Source organism: Prionailurus viverrinus, chromosome C2 (assembly GCF_022837055.1).
Source record: "Prionailurus viverrinus isolate Anna chromosome C2, UM_Priviv_1.0, whole genome shotgun sequence".
Lineage (NCBI taxonomy): Eukaryota > Metazoa > Chordata > Mammalia > Carnivora > Felidae > Prionailurus > Prionailurus viverrinus.
Genome location: NC_062569.1, coordinates 152,674,929 through 152,693,560, shown reverse-complemented (window position 1 = coordinate 152,693,560; position 18,632 = coordinate 152,674,929). Strand labels below are relative to the sequence as shown.

At 46.7% G+C, this 18,632-nt stretch overlaps 1 long non-coding RNA gene across 2 annotated transcripts; it reads left to right on the top strand.

The window, feature by feature from the left end:
• The first annotated feature begins 5,775 nt into the window (after positions 1–5,775).
• LOC125175064 (uncharacterized) lies at positions 5,776–17,567 on the top strand. 2 transcript variants are annotated; one of them, XR_007155650.1, is made up of 4 exons: positions 5,776–6,161; positions 12,670–13,489; positions 14,727–14,941; positions 15,019–17,567. It is a non-coding gene; the product is annotated as an uncharacterized LOC125175064 (long non-coding RNA). The 2 variants fall into 2 exon arrangements; XR_007155651.1 differs by lacking the exon at positions 14,727–14,941.
• The last annotated feature ends 1,065 nt before the right edge of the window (positions 17,568–18,632 follow it).

The following is an 18,632-nucleotide window of genomic DNA, read 5'->3' as shown; positions in this document are numbered from 1 at the left end:
TTTTATCGGCCAGTTGTTAGATTACTCAGGCTTTAAATTGGGATAATTTGCTTTCTTTTGGAGTCAGAAGAGCCCAGGTTTGGGGGCGTCCGACTTTGGCTCAGGTCATGATCTCGTGGTTCGTGAGTTCGAGCCCCACGTTGGGCTGTCTGCGGTCAGCACAGAGCCTGCTTCTGATCCTGTCTCCCTCTCTCTCTCTCTGCTCCCCTCTCTCTCTCTCTCTCTCTCTCAAAAATAAACATTAAAAAAAAAAAGAGAGTCCAGTTTTTGTCACATTTGCTCCAGTGAGCCCCAAGGGAGCCAAAAGTGTAGACAGCAGCAGATGTGAGCAAACAGCTCAGTGGATGTTTATTAATATATGAATATTATAATAATCACGATAATTTTAGTAATACTAGGAATCACGATCTTTTTTTTTTTTTTTTTTTTTTTTTTTTTTTTTTGCCTCTCTGGAAAAACAGGCTCCAGTCTCAGCAGAGTGCACTCCCAATCTGCAAAAGATGTCTTGGGACTGCTCTTTTTCACTCTCTCTGTTCTTTCCTGCCAGCGGGCTTCTAATCTCTCTTGGCATTAGGGCTCAGTTTCTTGCTGTGGGACCTGCACTCAGCCAAAGTGACCCCGGGACAGACTCAGCATAAACACAGTCCCTTGTGAGTCGACCTTCTGGGGTAAGTGAACAGGCGCTGGGCTAAAAACCCGGAACTGGGCACCGTTTAAGGATTGTCACCTGCTCCTTGGCTCTCTTTGTCCCCCGGGGGTGGCTGGCTCGCGGAGTGCATGCCCGGCCCAGAACCACACGAAAGCCAACATTTTATCGACACTCGACAGCCAAGCAAACACTTGATTCGCTTACTTTTTCCTGGCTTTGCTCTACTTGATAACAGAGGAAGTGTCCCGGGGAGAGAGAGTGATGGCGGGTGTCAGCAGGAGTAATTGTTCTGGGCTCGCTGGGGCAGGCGCGGTGCTCACCAGAGCTTACGCTGGCTGCGGGGCCGTTATTCGTGGGTGGGAAAGGGCAGTTCTCATCCAAGTCATCCGTGGCCTCTTTCGCTGGGTAAATGTGCTGCATTTGAATTCACCGAGGCCGTGGAAGGGACTATTTGATTATTCAGAAGAGGGAAAGACTGAGCAGAAGGATTGTTTCCCAGTCTAAGTGACCAAGACTGTCAGATTAAAGGGGCTGATTCTTTCCTCCTCATACAATCCCCATCATTCTTGAAAGACCTTCTGAACGCTAGTCCACTATCATGCTATGGGGACATTTATGAGGTCAGCATCTCTCAAGGAAATGCAAGGCCAATACTCTGGGGTTATAAATGCGATTCTAAATATCTTGATGAGAATGTAACGTCTCAGCAGGTGGCCCGGTGCTTCACAGAGACCCTTTTAAACCTAAAGTCTGTTTCTATTTTCTGATCATCCGGGGGAAGGGACGGAGTTTGAGGCGGCAAAATGAAAAAGAGTTTGAGAAGGTGGTTACAGAGGAACTGTTCCCTCCCTACCAGCTCAGGGACTCCCGGGCTGAACCTGTCCATATACTCCTGATGGCATCTGGAGGTCAACTGGGGAAGTAAGGTAATGAAAGAGATCGAAACCGTGTCGTACAGGTGGGTAAGAAAGAGTGAGGTGGTCAGTGAGTAGCAGATTGGGAGACACAACCCTGGTAATAAGGAGCTGAAGATTTCTGCCAGGGCAGCTGTGACCTAGGCATTGGGGATAAGATCATGAAGGAGAGGGACGTCCCTGCCCTCACCGAGCTAACGCATCGTTCCACAGATAGCAGTTAATTGAAGACATGGATGCCACAAACGATGGGGTGCACTTTTCTGAAAGCTACCAAGCTTTAAACCTTTTGGTGGAGAACACGGGAGATCCGAGCGTAAGACCTCTCATGCTTAATACTTGTACGACATCAAGGGTCAAGATGCAAGGGTCAAGACTGAACACCAGATGTGGCCATCTAAGCCTATTGACCTCGGACTCTTGACCTTGCTGTATCAAGGGAATGGGGACTCTTGGCCACTCCATGGACACCTCAGGCTCTACCGTAGGGTGTGTTTGGAGCAGCAGTGACTGTTGATGACTTCATGTCTCGGTTCTCAGCTTGGGCTTGTTGCCTTTGGCCCTTGGTCCAGGCTCTGCCCTCATGCGTCCTCTGGCTGGGTTCTGATGATCACATGAGGGAGGCACTTTTCCTCAGAAGCAAAAACAGAGTTGTTGGTTAGTTAGCAGGGTGGGCCGGTGGCCCCCTGGCAAAGATGCTGGCTGTGACTTAAAGCACCGGGAGTGGGCAAGGGAAACCCTCCTTTCCAAAAACTGATGAGGGAGAAAGAACAGAGGTTTGTGGTGGGGAATTTGAAACTCTGGGCAAAGATAGGCCTGGAAGCGAAACACAGGCATGACTTCCAGGAACCAGGTCTGCTGGGAACTGCTGGGGAAACGCCAGCCAGGAACACCTGGCCAGGAAGCCAAGGACGCAACAGCCTCTGTGCTTCAAGGCTCTGTAGGCTGGAAGAGAAGGTGCGTGGCTACTATAAGGACTATGTGTTCCATACCCTTTTCCCAAAGAGGACAAGTTATCTCACTGCAATACACGGGCTTCTAAGGATAATAGATCAAAAGAGTAGAATTTGGGATTACTCCGAAAATCTAGAATGTATGACTGTCATGTTGTGGGGGAGGTGACATTTCTTCCCCATCCCATGTGGAGGGATATATATTATGTGGTTTAGCCTCCTTTCTTTCTTTCTTTTCTTTTCTTTTCTTTTCTTTCTTTCTTTCTTTCTTTCTTCTTTCTTTCTTCTTTCTTTCTTTCTTTCTTTCTTTCTTTCTTCTTTCTTTCTCCTTTCTTCTTTCTTTCTTTCTTTCTTTCTTTCTTCTTTACCAATCGCTTGAAAACATGGCAGGTATGAATGGCATTATTTTTTCCTATTTGTACTACACTTCACAATGTTCACATACACCTTAAAGGAAGGATGAAAAATCTGTCCACCCTGGTGTGTATTTGTAAGTTAGCACCTAAATGTTTTCATCACAAGTTTGCACAAGTCTAGTTCTTGGCAATAAATAAGACAAATACACAATATTCTGTAAGGTGAAGTAATATGATGATTGATTATGATTAGAATACATGTTATGTGACTTAATAAGTTTTAACTATTTTATTGAAGAAAGCCCACCAACTGTAACAGGAATCTCATAAAAATTTTCTCTGCACATTTTATGTAATGTAGCTTGAAGAATTTGCTCATTCCACAAAGTGTTCTGCTTACATCTAAGAACAAGTGACGATGACCTGAACTGCTTTGGCTGTTCTGTATTCAGAATATCACAATATAAGTCAAAATATGCCATTTCTAATGCCACGCTTCACCATTAACAGAAATCTCAGACAGGGAAAGACAGGAAGCCCTATGGCTCAATGGTGTTCGTTTAATCATTGAAATGTTCCTTTTCTATGATGCCATAGCTGTATTTCAGCTGAGGGCAATGAGCCACAGTAATATTTGAAGTGGGTGAGGGACACGAATTTTTACAGGGGGAAAGACTCTTCAAATGAAGATTCGCTCTCAGATAAATCTTAGGAAAGCGTACAATGTTAGCATACGTACTTTGGAACCACTCAGAGAGCTGGATGGAGAAGCTGACTGGAGAGTGTTCTGGAGGAAATCTACATCTAAGGAAGTGGGGAAGACACCAGTGAGCAGAGGGAGAGGCTGATAATGGCTATCATTGAACTGACGCGTGTTGTCCCCCCTTATCCACTGCCCAGTCTAGATTCCCTCCTCCTCGGCTACAGCTCTGCTGGTGTAGACAGATCGCCTGATAGAATGACCCAGATTCTCATCTGTGACGAATCTGAGTCCCTGTGTACCATACCCATTTAGGTCATGGTTTCTGTTCTTTTATCATTGGAACTGAGAGGACGAGCACTGAGAGATGCCCTACTTTGTTACCCAAGTGCCAAACCTTTTTTTTCTATGCCCGCTGTGTAGCAGCAGCCTATCATTTCTTAAAGATCAGGACTTACCCTTGGCAGTATGACACCCCCTTTCTTTGCCTGCTCGTCCCTCGGCATAAGGAGCCTGACGTTACTTGATGGCAGCCGTAGCTTAAGTTTCAGCGAGGTTCTTCATATCCCCTGTGAAGCATTTCCCAACTCTGGGAACTAGGACCTCTAGACCCAGAAATCTTCAAACCATACGGACTTCAAAGTGCAAATTCCTTAAATGGCTCATCTGCAGTGATGGTGGGAGCAGGGCCATTTGACTCCCAACCTCTGGTTCCCAGACTTAGATGTTGGACCTGTTTCAGACAGAGCACCATAGGATGGTCATTAGTTGGTGTACCACATCCTGCATGATGGCACCCTATCCCTGCCACGTGTCATCTGTACGTCAGCGGCTCAACTTTAGGAGACCATTCCACTGTCCTCCAGGCCAGTAGCTTCTGGGTGGGTGCGGTGTAGGATAGACAGCACTGCTTTTGTTTGTGATTCCTGATTTGTGGATCAAACATTCTAGAAGTACCCAGATAGTGGGTTTGGCTGGGATCCTGTGGACAAGAAAGGTGAGCCCACACTTGCAACATAAATGTATGTCTAAAAAATAAATGATTGCTCGTGTGCAAATATCTCCTGGAAATTTTCCCCTCTGGTTGGTTTCACCATATGTGCATGTTGCTTAAGTTCAGGCCCCTGGCTGCCTGTGGTTTTCCCAAGAGTGAGCCAGAGAAGGTTCTGGAATAGTCAATGAGGTTAATGTCTTAGATTAGCCTGCTTTCAAACGGGAGCATTTTTACTCCCAGGGCACAGAGCCCTCAACTGAGGCAACGCGAAACCACAGGGCACATTTTTTTGAAGTTCTGGGCAATCTCTAATTCTATATTTAATATAATAGACATCAGTATATTACGGAGTGGGACGTAAAACTCCCATCAATTATTAAGATAAATACAAGACTTCAAAGACATTCCATAATCATTATGGGGCTACTCCAAGCTATCCCTCCAGTCCCGGGGTGTCCTTTATAGCTGGAGGTACTCAGTAGAAAATTCTGAGAAATGCTGCCCTGTATACACCAAGGGCATTGCAAAACTTGACCTACTGCCTGTGGTCCCTGGCTTACCCAAGTCACAGGTAGCTGGACTTATGGTGAGGTAGACATTTGGGGCACCATGGAGAGTCAGTTCAAAGTGGGGTGCAGAGTCACAGATTCTAGAACTCCTGGAGCCACCTGGGGCCCCCCCGGGGGGACTTGGTCTCCAGAACCATCTGTGTTATGTAGGAGACCACTCCAGGCAAACCCCTGGTATGGACTTGCCCTTGAGGCTGAGCTGGGTGGTGGGCCTAACCTCCTGTCTGCCCGGCACCTGCCTGTGGCCCCCCACACAGTGTGAGCACATGACCTGGGACTTCACTTTTGGCCCTCGTTACTCTAGCTGGGTCCTGAGCTCAAGCACATTTTATGCTACACACATCATCTAAATATAGTTGCAATTAGACACCTAAACCACAGCCTTAGGACAAGAGCCTGCATGAGATTTACATACGTAAAGATCTCCAAGTATGGGAAAGTGTTCCCTGACTGAGTGTTCCCTGCCAGGGCTATTTGAAAGCCAGGGCTCATGGAAGGCTGACATTGACTCATGGATCCTGCAGTGCAAACCCAAAGTTTGGCAGAGAGAAGGGAGGAGGAGACTGAGCTCAGAGATTTCAGTCGTCCACTCTCTTTGAGCAAGGAACCCCCACTTTCACACCAACCTGTCTGCCAGTGAAAACGAGAAGGCAGCAAAGAATCGGGATTGGGCTGGTATTTCCTTGAGCTCTCTTTCTGGACTTCTGGCGTCACCGCTTCCTGACTGTGTGATCTTGTGCAATCTTCCCATGTTCCCATCACCCACGCTGAGACTCCATTGCTGCATTTGTAAAGCGGGGAACCGTGAACACAAACAGCATACACCCTATATACAAGGTATATAAGAGCTGTCATCAGAATTAATAAAACGGGTGTATTAAATCCTTATCAGGGAGTGCAGCACCTTGGAAGTGATTAATAAATCTGAGATTTCACATTTTACTTAGTCACATCACAGCTTCCGGCTGCTGGGATCAGAAGGTTGGCGAAAGCAAAGAAACGAGTAAGAACAAGTCCCCGACACAGGTGAGTGCCTGTGCCCACTGGCCTCTGGGGCTGCGTGGGTGCCTGGGGAGGCTGTTGGACAGGGTAGGGCCCTAAAAAAGCTTGGGTGGAAGAAAGATGAATGGTAGTTCCTGCCCTCAGGATCTCAGGTCGTGGGAGGAAAGAAACACGTTTTAAACAAGGAGCGACCGTGGCTTTGGGCATAGTCTAAGCCAGAGGCCTGTGGAAGGCACTAAGAAAGGCTGGGAGAAGAATTCGCCGCACAACCTAGGAGGCAGAAGATGACTTTGAGCGCCCGGTGAGCGAAAGCTCGGGACAGGAGAGCAGGAGGGAGGAGGGGCAGGGATGTGAGGAAAGGAAGCGAGTCACAAGAGGCACCCGAAGGGTGAGGCTGGTATGTGAAGGGGGGCGGAGCTCTCAGCGGGCAGCCGGCTCCTTCGTGGGAGGGAGGGGCGGGAAGGGGGTGGCTGTCACAGGCAGGTGACAGAGGTGCAGACAGCCTGGTGAGCTGGCTGCTTAGGCTTTGAGCACGTGGCAGGGTTAGGACACAGCTAGAACAAAGGGCCCGATTGATTCCAGGCCCAGGGACTCAATAACATAACATAGATTATCCTAGGACCAAGGTCCTGCTGGGAGGCCCCCAGTGGCTTCATGAACCCCTGTACCCTACTTTGAACTGATCTCCATAGACCCCACGTTGCCTCCATCCAAATACTCTGTCTCGTAAATCAAGCTCTCCGGGACTTGACTAAAGCATGAGAAAGCTTGAGGGTGACGTTGTGATTGATAATGGTAATCCCGGGACCCAGGGAAGCAGAGTGCAAGTCACGAGCTTGGTGTAGGAGTTGAGGTGTGACGGTGATCCTGCTTGAGACGTCAGGACAGTCCAACTCCAGGAATGACACCTCACGAGCATATTGAAGTCTGGGCATGACGTTAGAGCAGATCTGCGAGCTGGAAGGCTGAACAAACAGGGCACCGACCAAGAGGGCCTTACAGCCTCACTGCCCAAAGGTAGCCTGTGCCCCAGCAGCACATCCGTGGCTGGGGACTTTCAGAAACGCAGAGCTTCGGGCCAGGTTGCTGTGTCGCAGCTCTGAGAGTCTCCTCATGGTTGAAAGACACTTCCTCTGGCTTCGAGCATCGTGTCCTCAAGGGCTCTTATAGGAGCCAGGGGGCAGGGGTTGGGGTATAGCATCCTTCGGCTGCCATGGCAAAGTTCCGCAGACTGGGGCCAGGGCGGGGGGCGCTTAAGCAACAGAAACTTACGGTCTCACAACTCAGGGGCTGGAGGTCTGAGATCAAGAGGTCAGCAGGCAGGTTGGTTTCTGCTGAGTCTTCTCTCCTTGGCTCATGATGTTCCCTTCTCTACGTCTCATATCATCTTCTCTTTGTGTGTGTCTGCGTCCTAATCTCCTCTTAGAAGGACAGCAGTCATAGTAGTCTAGGGCCACCCTAATGTCCTCCTTTTAACTCGATTACCACTTTAAAGACTACACCTCCAAATGCTGTCACCTTCCATGGTAGGAGGGGGGTGGGGTGGGTGGGTAGGACTACAGCATAAGAATTTGGGGGGTGGGCACAATTCAGCCCCAGACAGGTGAGCGGGGAAGAGAAAGAGTTCTCTTTGCTTCCCTCTTTTCTTCAATCAGGGAGGAAAATTCTCTCCCGGATTCCCTCGGCAGATTCCCTCGTGATACGTCTGCGTCGAATGGTCACCCTAACCGCAAGGGACTTCGAAAAAGAGCGCAACTGCCTTCTTTGACCTCTACAGCGGGAGGGCTCACAGGAGGAGGGGGTCGGTAAAGGGTCTAAGAAAGGGATTCAAGCAGGTCCTGCCCTGACTCAGTTTGTGGCCTTGAGGATACCACTCAAGCTTTGTTTCTTTAACTGGGCAACGAAGGGGCGGGATTAGATGAGATTTAAGATCCCTTTCAATGCTAAGGAATTTATTCTAGAAATCCAAGCCCCGTTGGCATGCCCAACATGCATGTGCAGAAGGGTGACTAATTCGGGGCAATCTTTGGCTTGGGCCTTTGCAACACCTGGGAGCTGGTTGATCTGCTTGGATGATTTCTCTTCCCCAGGGCAGTATAATCAGAAGTGCGTCCGGAGCAGTTGGGCTTGTAGGCATGCATTTCAGGGGCCAGTGATTAAAGTACCAGGTTGCACATCTGAAGTAGAGTCTGGCTGCTAACGGTCAGTGGGGCTGTATTATTAACCCAGCTGCCTTGGGGAAGGTTGTGTGGGACTGGAAAAGTCAAATCGTGGGTGAGCAGAGGAAGAGACTGTGTTTAAATGGAGCTTTATGGCTTTTGGGGGAGGGTAGCATGTGGTGTATTTGCTTATGTTCTTTCTTTCTTCTTTCTTTCTTTCTTTCTTTCTTTGCTTTCTTTCTCGTCCCCTCTCCCCGTCCATTCCTAAGGTGGACGATTACATCTGCCCTGGAAGCAATTGTTTATGGGGTCAGGCTCCAGGATTAACAAACAGATTTGAATGCCAGCTCAGCTGCTTACCAGCTGGCTAACACTGGACACTTTGCTAAGTTTCGGATTCACCGTCTGTAAAATGGTGATATTTTGTAGGAGTGTTTTGATGATGCAGTTACTTGAAGTGTGTGTGGCATAAGGCCTAAAATTAAGGCTTAATGTCATGTGCTGCCTTAAATCTGTTCAGGGGCGCCTGGGTGGCTCAATTGGTTAAAGTGTCCAACTTTGGCTCAGGTCGTGATCTCACGGCTTGTGGATTCAAGCCTCGCATCGGGCTTGATCTCATGGCTTGTGGGTTCGAGCCCCGCATTGGGCTCTGTGCTGACAGCTCGGAGCCTGGATCCTGCTTCGGATTCTGTGTCTCCTTCTCTCTCTGCCCCTCCCCTGCTCACGGTCTGTCTCTGTCTTTCTCTCAAAAATAAAATAAACATTTAAAAAATCAGTTCAAATCAGGAGAGCCCCAAATGGCCCAATGCCTCATCATTCCTCCATTCTGTTCCCGCCGATAGGGTCCTCCTAAGCAGGTAATATTTCTTATCAAGTGGACCAGATGCAATTCTTGCTTATCCGCGAGTAGTAGGTTTCATTCAGTCATCCGCCAGCCCACAGAATTATTCAAGGAAGCCAATCACATCCTGGAGCCTTATCCACTGATGAAGGTGGGGTATGAAAGTCCCCGCTATTGTCAATTTCTTCCTTTAGGTCTGTTACTAGTTGCTTCCACGTAAGCCTCATGGTAACCACAAAGCCAAAATCTATAGTAAACATACAGAACGTAGAGAGAAAGGAATATAAGAATACCATTAAAGAAAGTCATCAAACCACAAATGAAGAAAGCAAGAAAAAAAGGAACAGGGAGAAACTTTTAAACACACACCCACACCCACCCCCCCACCCCCCCCCCCACACACACATACACACAAACACTCTTCTCTCTTGTCTTTTTAGTCTCTATTTCATTTTCTTCTGCTCTTATCGTCGTTATTTACTTCCTTCTACTAACTTTGGGCTTCATTTATTCTTCTTTTTCTAGTTCCTTGAGGTGTAAAATTAGGTTGCTTATTTGAGACTTTTCTTGTTTCTATGAGCTTCCCTCTCAGAACTGCTTTTGCTGCATCTAACAAATTCTAGTATGTTATGTTTCCACTTTCACTTGCGTCGAGGTATTTTTCGATTTCCTTTTTGAATTCTTCTTTGACCCTTTGTTGTTGGGTAGCATGTGGTTTCATCTCTACCTATTTGTGATTTTTCAAGTTTTCTTTGTGTAATTGATTTCTGGTTTCATATCGTTGTTGGCAGAAAAGATGTTTGATGTGATTTCAATCCTCTTAAATTTATTAAGACTTATCTTGTGGCCCAACATCTGATCTTTCCTGGAGTATGTCCTGTGTGCACTTGAGAAGGATATGTATTCTGTTGCTTTTGGGTGGAACGTTCTATATATATCTGTTAAGTCCATCTGGTCTAGTGTGCACTTAAGGCCATGTTTCCTTATTGCTTTTCTGTTTGATGATGTCTACATTGATGTAAGTGGGGTATTAAAGTCCCCGATTATTATTGTATTGCTGTCAGTTTCCTTCTTTAGGTATGTTATAATATTCGTTTTATATATTTAAGTGATCCTATGTTGAGTGCATAAATATTTATAAATGTTACACACTGGTGTTCGATTGACCCCTTTATCACTGTGTAACACCTAACCTTCGTCTCTTATTACAAGCTTTATTTTAAAATCTATGTAGTCTATTCAGCCTTCTTTTGGTTTCCATTTGCATGGAAAATCTTTTCCCATTCTTTCACTTTCAGACTGTGTGTCCTTTGGAGGAACATTAAGGACATTACGTTAACTGAAATAAGTTAGAGAGGGAAACACAAAGACTGTACGATATCTCTCAGATGTAGAACTTTCCAAAACAAACCAAATCAAAACAAAGAACAAACTCATAGATATAGAGAACAGATTGGTGGTTTCCAGAGGAAGAAACAGAGTATAGAGTGTGAGAAACAGGTGAAGAAATTCAAAAAGTATAAAACAAAACAAAACTCAGTTGATTGAAAACAGACATAGACATTTTAAATCATATTCAAAATACTGGCTTTACACACATACACATTTACATAAGGAAAAAAGGAAAAGAAATTATAAGCAAGCAAACAAACAAATAAAACAAAATCTTCCCTCAACAACCTGTCCAATTCTCACCTGTTCAGCTTTCTCCGGTCTTCTTTATAGCACTAACTTCTTGAAAGTATCTACACTCATTGGTTTCATTTCCTAATCTTAACTTTCTATTCAACCCACCCCACCCATTATTTACTTTATCAAAACTGTTCTCCGGGGATCATCAGTGAGTTCCAAGAGAGTGAAGTCAATGGAAACTGTTTGATCCTCATTTTCTTGGCTTTCCAGTGGCATTTGAGACTGTTGACAGTGACCTTGGCTTCTGTGACATCACACTCTGTTTTTTTCTCCTCTTGATATTCAAACAAACAAACAAACAGTGTCTTTTTCAAGCTAAAATAAAACTGTAACTCTAATCGGGATGTCTTACTTCGTCAGTTTGGTGTCTCACACTCTAACCACAAGGGCTACCCGTGCCCAGATGAGAAGGAAGTTCATTTTTCCCTGGCTCTTTGTCTGTTTTTAGAAGGAAGGCACCAAACTCCACTCTTGTCCCTTGAGGCTGGAGGACTTCACAACCTCACTAATGGCAGCTCAGAAGGAGTGCTGAAATGGTCCCAGAGCCTGACGTTAGTGCCTAATCTGGCGGGGGGCAGGGGGCATCTAAAGAGATAGCCCCTTCTTGTGGCTGCCAGTAGCTCCCAGGGCCTGGCAGACTAATGGAGCATAGCCAGCTTGACCACACTCACCAGCTGTCTCCAGTGGCTGCTTTCTATGGCTGCCGAAGCAGAGTATGGTATCTGGCTGCTGAAACGCCATCAGCCTGAGAAGGTGTGGCTTGACTGTGCCTTCATCTCTGGCCTTTGCCCCAACTTTGGGTGCAGATCCCACAGTGGGCTCAGCCAAGGACGGGCCACAACAGAAGTGGATTAAATCCCAATGTGGTCCCTATGTAGGCACTCACCACCCTTTCCCCAGCGTGCAAGCCTGCAACCAGTTTGCCCAGGATGATGAAGTGTCTGACAGACGTAGAACATTCTCTTCCAGGATGAGTGCTGTTCCATTCAATGAACAAAAGTATATTCAACAAAGTGCTCATTACGTAAGGCATACTTCCATAGACCCTGTGGATATAGGAGGAAAGGTAGAAGACGGAGCTAGTATTTCCAGTGTTGGTGCTATTTCCTGCCATTTGGCTTAAGCCAAGGCCAGCTTCACCTGCCCGCCATGTTTTGTGCAGAAGGATGCCTTTCCTCCTATTCTATCTATCCTATTCTCTTCCTCCCACGTGGACTCCTGGAGTTTGGACCAGCAAGCGGCAGGCTGTACCACACCACGCAAACCGGGAAGGTTGGCGGCGGTAGTTATGTCAGAGGGATGCTGCCCCTCTACCTGCCTACACGGCCGCGGCCCCTGCTTCGCGAGAATCATGCCAAAGGCAGCTTGTAATTCACAAGAGCCAATGACCAGCAAGGCCTCTATGCCCACCTTGGCGTCTCAGTAGGCAGCTTCAGGTGAGGGCCCGGTCTACTTAGTTTGACTAGAATGGCTTCAGCTCCCTTGCTTTGCTCACGAGACCAGGAAATACAGCAAGGAAGAAGTCGTCACACCATTACGCGCCATGAGCCTGATCCATGATGGTTCATTGAAGCCCTTCCCCTGCAACCTTAGGTAAAACCCATGGCTCCATTCCCATTGGCTTTGTTTGCAAGTGACAGGGTGTATGTGGTCTAAAATACGTTCGCCAATTCTTTGACACTCTCCTGAAAACGCCACGCTTATTCCCCTCCTCTTGAGTGTGGCCTAGACTTAGTGACTCACTGCTTGTGAGCGGGGAAACGAAGCACAAGTGACAGAGGTCCACGTCACAGGCAGAGCAAGTGAAGGCATCGTGGCTTCTTGCTTGCTTTCCCTCTAGGATCACTCTCCCTGGAAGACGCCAGCCTCCACGCCATGCGGGTCACTCTGCAGAGGCCCGCGTGGTGAGCGAGTGAGAACTGCAGCCAATAACCGGTGAAAACTGGAGTGCTCCCATCAATGGCATCTTCTCCAGGCCCAAATGAGCTTCGCGTGATTGCCGTTTCTGTCACTACCTTGCCTCCAACCGCATGAGACACTTGGAGTCAGAAGCACGGAACTAAGCCACTCCCGCATTCCTGACCGTCAAACACGTTGAGGTCATAAACTCTTGTTGCTATAAACCTCCCCCTCTCAAGGTGATTTGTTATGCGACACGAGATAACTAATAGAAGGCACCAGTGCACTTTCGAAAACTTCTGAGACTCTGGCGTGACATCACCAGTTTTATTAACATCAGGGCTTCGTAATGATGCATCTTAAGTCAGAAACTCAAAAGTTACAGCTTGTGTCAGGGTAGCTAACACCAGCCACCATAACAAACAAGCTTCTCCCACCCACAAATCCCAGTGACTTCTCAGAATCAAGGCTTCGTCCTCCTTTGCAAGAAGTCCAGTGTGCCTAAGCCATCTGCGGTCCCAGATCCCTGAGCAAAGAGAAGGAAGGGACAGACGAATTAACGACCTTGGTCAGAAAAGGATATACATCATTCATAATGGTACTCTGTTGGCCAGAACCAGTCACGTGTCCTCAACTCCGCTATAAAGGAGACTGAGACATGTTGGGGAGTCCAAGGACGTTGACGACTGCTATTGTCACTGCCACGTGGCCCTGTTGGGGTCTTCTAATTTCAAAGCCGGAACAAATACAGTTTTAAAGAGGTATGTAATCTGTTTTTGGTCTTCAGACCCCAGCTTGGATATTGAAATGGGGACGTGGTAACCAGAAGAAACCTTGTTCTCTGATTCTCTGGATTTTGTCAGTTACTTTTACTGTTTCCTGTATAAAGTCCCCACCACAAATTGGCATCCCCCAGGAACCTGAGACCAACTTTATCAGGTACCCAAGGAATCCGCTATTTCCTTCCTTTCTTTGGCTGGGCGGCGTCCAGGACTTCATGATCGGCCCCGTGCCACCATAAACAGAGGTGGGTCCATTAGGGTTTGGTGAGTTACTGTGCTTCCAACAGAAGGCAGACAGACCGTCCCATAAGAAGGGAGACCATTGCCTCTCTCCCCTTTGTGTCTTACTCGGTCTCCTGGAACCTCAAGCTGAGCTTCAGGCGAAAAGAGCTCTCTAGGGCTCGCCTGTGAGTCTTTGGTTGGCGCCACGTCTCTGAAAAAAAGGGGGCGCTGCATTCCTCCTTCTCTACGCCTACCTCCTGAGACACAGTTCTCTCACCACCTCTGGGCATCCATCCGCCCCAAAGCAGCCCATAAGCAGCCCCTTTATCCCATGTCTTATAAAACGAAGAGCTTCCTGGAGAATGGTGGAGATCCATGCGGATGGGTGACGTTAGGATGCCGTAGCTCTGCTCTGTTCTATTACAGCTGCGAGGGATATGCAGCCTGACAGCTGAAATCCAACACCACACTTTCTGGCCTCCCCAGAGCTTATCCTTATGGAACTTACCCACCTTCCCCTGCACTTTCCAAGGCAGTTTGGATACACTCCTTTAGCACGTTATGACCGTGTACCAAATAGGCGTGTGATTCTGGGTCCTAGAAAGGCCCGAAAGTGTGAACTTTAACCCGACCCCACATTTCCTGGCATAGCGTTTTCCCAAACTTCTCCACTGTTTCCTTTTCCTACGGAAGGTGTTTGAAAATAAAAGCTACAACGTATTTCTCAGGCTTCCGAGAAATCTTATTGAACATCTTGATGAGTGCAGTGTGAAGAAGTTGAAACGTACAGATCAGATCCTCTTTAAAATTCGAGAAGGCTCACTCAGATGAGGAGAAACAGGCTGTGCAGAACCACGGGTTTGGTTTTTCTGAACCCAAAGCACTTGAGCAAAATAGTTTGAGACATTCAGTAATTCCAAACTGTGGCTGGGCTCACCCATCCCTAATTTCAAGGGAAATTAAATCCGTGTGTTTCTCATTCATTTACACTCAGCTCACCAAAATAACTGTTCTGTAAGAGCGACGAGACTACCAGGAAGCTGCCCAGGCTGTTTTTAAGCCGTGTCCTCAGCTGGGAGGTGGGCCTGGCCAACGTCCCCTTGGATCAGCTTCTCTGGCGGCTGATGTTCCGCTCTGTGGAACCCACAAAATCCTGACACACTCAAAACTCTCTGAGGTAGACTTCTGGATCCCTGAGGGCTTGGAGAGGTCAGTAGTCCGGGTCCCTTCCTCAGGGAAGATCTACAGTTTGGAGTAACTTGCTAATCTGTTCTTATCATCAACAGCCTCGCCCTTCAGGAAACTCCTCCTTCCGGCTGCCCTGAAAGGCTCCTGTGCTGTCCTAGACACGGTCAATGCATCACACAGATGTCCTTGGACGCTGTGCTCAGCTCCCAACTTCCGCAAGCTTTGCTGCTAGATGAGCTAGAGGCTCACCCCGGGACCTGGAACCCTCTTACCCTCAGTCCAGGAGAGATAACCGCGTATTGTATGGAATAGTTACGTTACTTAAGACAGGTTTCTTTGGTGATGGATCTGGGTGGACACAGAATAACACAACAGAGAGGCATATGAAAGTAAATGGGATTGATTATACTTGCAGGTCCTGGAGGAGGGAGGCCTGGCGTGGCTCAGCACGCAGCCGCCACCTGGGCGGAACACCCAGGGGGTGGGCTCCACCAGGCGGGCAGGGAGCCAAGAGGGGGTGACACCACAGGCAAGTGTCTTTAGTGAAGTCGGGCGGAGTAGACCAGCAAAAAGCATGCGGGGATTTTACTGGTGCATTTGAATGTCACTAGGTCATGGTCCAAGAGGGCAAGGAGAGGAACTTGTGGCTGGGGCCAGCCTTATCACCCCGCTGCACCTGGTTGTTGGGGTGGGGTGCTTGCAGCCTACTTGTGGGGATATTGAGACAACAGGAAAATAGGAGGTTTTCAACATTTACAATCATGAGACTTCTCGGAAGATGGGTAATGAGCCCAGGGTGTCAGCTCCCGCCCTAGAAACTGACTGGACGTAACTGTTTGAGGGGTCACCAGGAAGAAATTCCAGAGGTTTCCCTGCCTTCTATCTCACTTAGGAGCTCCATTACAGCAGGGAGATCTGATCAACACTCCATTCCCTTGATAGCAGGGATCAAAAGGGTAGCCCAAGTCCCCAGAGGCTCATATCATGGCCCTCCCACAGGCTGGGCTCCGTTACGAGGAGACACTAAGGAAAAGGGTGGCACAAATTCTGCTCTGACACAACACCAAAACCAGGAGAACGGAAGGAGGGTAAGGAATGCGGTTGGCATCCTCAGCAAACTGCTCAACAAGCAGACTGCCAATGGATGCCATAGCTCCGGGAGAATGTGGCAAGATTGCCGCCATCTTGTGGATAAAGCCCGACACACGGCAAGTGCTCAATAAATATTTGATGTTGAAACAATAACGCTCTCCGTAAAGAATGACAAAGTGGGAAGGTTCTTCACACGGGTCAGCAGCTCTGACTTTCTTTCAGGCCAGAACCTGTCACATTTGGGAGATGATCATTCTTCTGAGACGACGCAGAGCACAATGTCACGGGGGCGATGACTAGGGCTGAGTCTGCCTCTTCTGGGCATCGGCTAATGATCTTGGGCAAGTCCTTTAGACTCTCTGTGCTTTGTTTTTGACGTTTCCTGTTATAGGATAATAATAGTACCTGCCTTGGCATTGAGGATTAAACGGGTAAATTCCTATACAGCTCTGAGAACAGTGTCCAACACTTAGGATGTGCTTCGTAAATGCCAGATGGGATTGTTATTGCCATTAGAGTCTCACAGGTTGATAAGACTGCATAGGAGAAGTTGTGGGACACACCACAGCTCTCTAAGAATGGGAGGGGTGATGTTAATCACACACTCCAGGAGGCTATAAAATTCTCCTCTGCTACATCTTCTCTAGATTAAGTCCCGTGGTCCCAGGCTCCCTAAGTGTGGAACTTGGACTAGCAGCTTGGGCATCTGCCGGGAGCTTGTGACAAACGCAGAATCTTGGGACCCATCCCAAGTCTAGAGAACCAGAACTTTCATTTTAACTAGCTCCCTAGTGGTTAGCACAAACACCAATTCTTTAATCTGATTTATTGTGGTAAAATTAAGATACGATAACTGCATTCATTTAAATTGTCCTGGGTGTGTGTGTGTGTGTGTGTGCGTGTGCGTTTAGCTTGTTGAGGTATAATTGACGTACAAAAACAGAACCTATTACATGCGTACATCTTTGTGAGTTTGGACATGTGCACATACCCATGATTCCATCACCACAACCAAAGTTCTAAACATATGCATTATTTCGAAAAGTTTCCCGATGTTCTATTTCATGGAGTTTTCTTTTTTTGTAGGATCACTTAACATGAGATCTAAACTCTTAACATATTGTAGATGTTAAATGTTATGATGGTGTACTGTTCATTACATATACTAGGTCATACGGCAGATCTCTAGGACTTAGTTTTGAGGTAGATAGACTATGCACCATCACCAAAACAAAAATTCTGAACATGTCCATCGCCCCCAAGAGTTTCTTCATGCCCGTTTACTTTCTGTTTCTCCATCCTTGACCAGGCTGGTTAGCATCGGATTAGTTTTCTGTTAATATAGATTATTTGGAATGTTTTAGAATTTGATAGGGAATAAATCAGTATGTATTCTCTTTATGTGGTTTCGTTTGCTCATTAAAACATGACTTTGAGATCCAACGGTATTGTCTTCATCAGTAGATCATTGATTTCTCTTGTATGCCATTGTATAGGTAGATCACATTTTGTTACCCACTCACCCATTGATGAACATTTAGGCTGTTCACGGATTTTCTGGCTATTACAAATAAAGCTGCTATTAGCAATGATGTGTGTCTTTGAGTGGATATACATTTTCATTTTAAAAATGCAATGACTGGGTCTCTGCTTGCTGGTACATTAGGCATTTCACATTATCCCACAGTTCCCTGGCCTATGTTAACTTTTTTCTCTCTGTTCTTTAGTTTAGATAATTCTGCTGATTTATATTCAAGTTGACCCATCCTTTCCGTTTTCACGTCCATTCCGCTATTGAACCCATTAGCAAATTTGTTATTTCAGATATTTTATTTTTTCAGTTCCAAAATTTCAGATTGGCTTATATACAATTATGTATTCTATATCACTAGTGAGATTTCTTTATTTTTTCATTCATCACCATTGTATTTTCTCTACCTCATCGAGCAGTTTTAACGACTGTCATCTCAGGGTCAACCTCTGTTAATTGTCTTTTCTCTTGAGTCTAGGTCACGTTTTTCTGATTCTTCGTATGTTGTTTAATTTTGGACTGTATCCTGAATATTGTCAAGGGCGTATAGTAGAGACTCCGAATTCTATGTTCTTCTTATGAAGTGTGCTTATGTTTTTTCTTTTAACAGGCAATAACTTGGTTAGGGTTAAACTTCCGACTTGATCTCACCTGTGTGTATGCAGTGCCTGTATTCTCAGTTTGGACTTTGCAGTCTGTCCTGTGTGTGAACGGTTCAGTGGTCACCCACAGATTTTTCTAGAGTTTATGCACAGAATTAGGGATTCCCACTTCATGTTCCCTCCTTTCTTAGATGTTTGCCACCCTCCAGTAACCCTGGTTGCCCTGGGCACCTTCCCTTTTCTCCGGAGCCAGAATAATGGTGACTTTTCATTGGAGTTTTAGTTGACTTATGACACCACGACTGCAATTGCCTTAGGGCAAAGCTACAGAGAAGGGAGTGTCCCCTGTGAGTTTCAATGCTTCTTAAGAGCTTACTTGCTTCTGTTCACTCTGTAGAATCCTTGGGAAGTTGATTTTATGCATTTTTTCCCAGAAGCTATATAGCTTCTACCTGTAGGAGCTTAAAACTGTAACCTCAAACAGAAC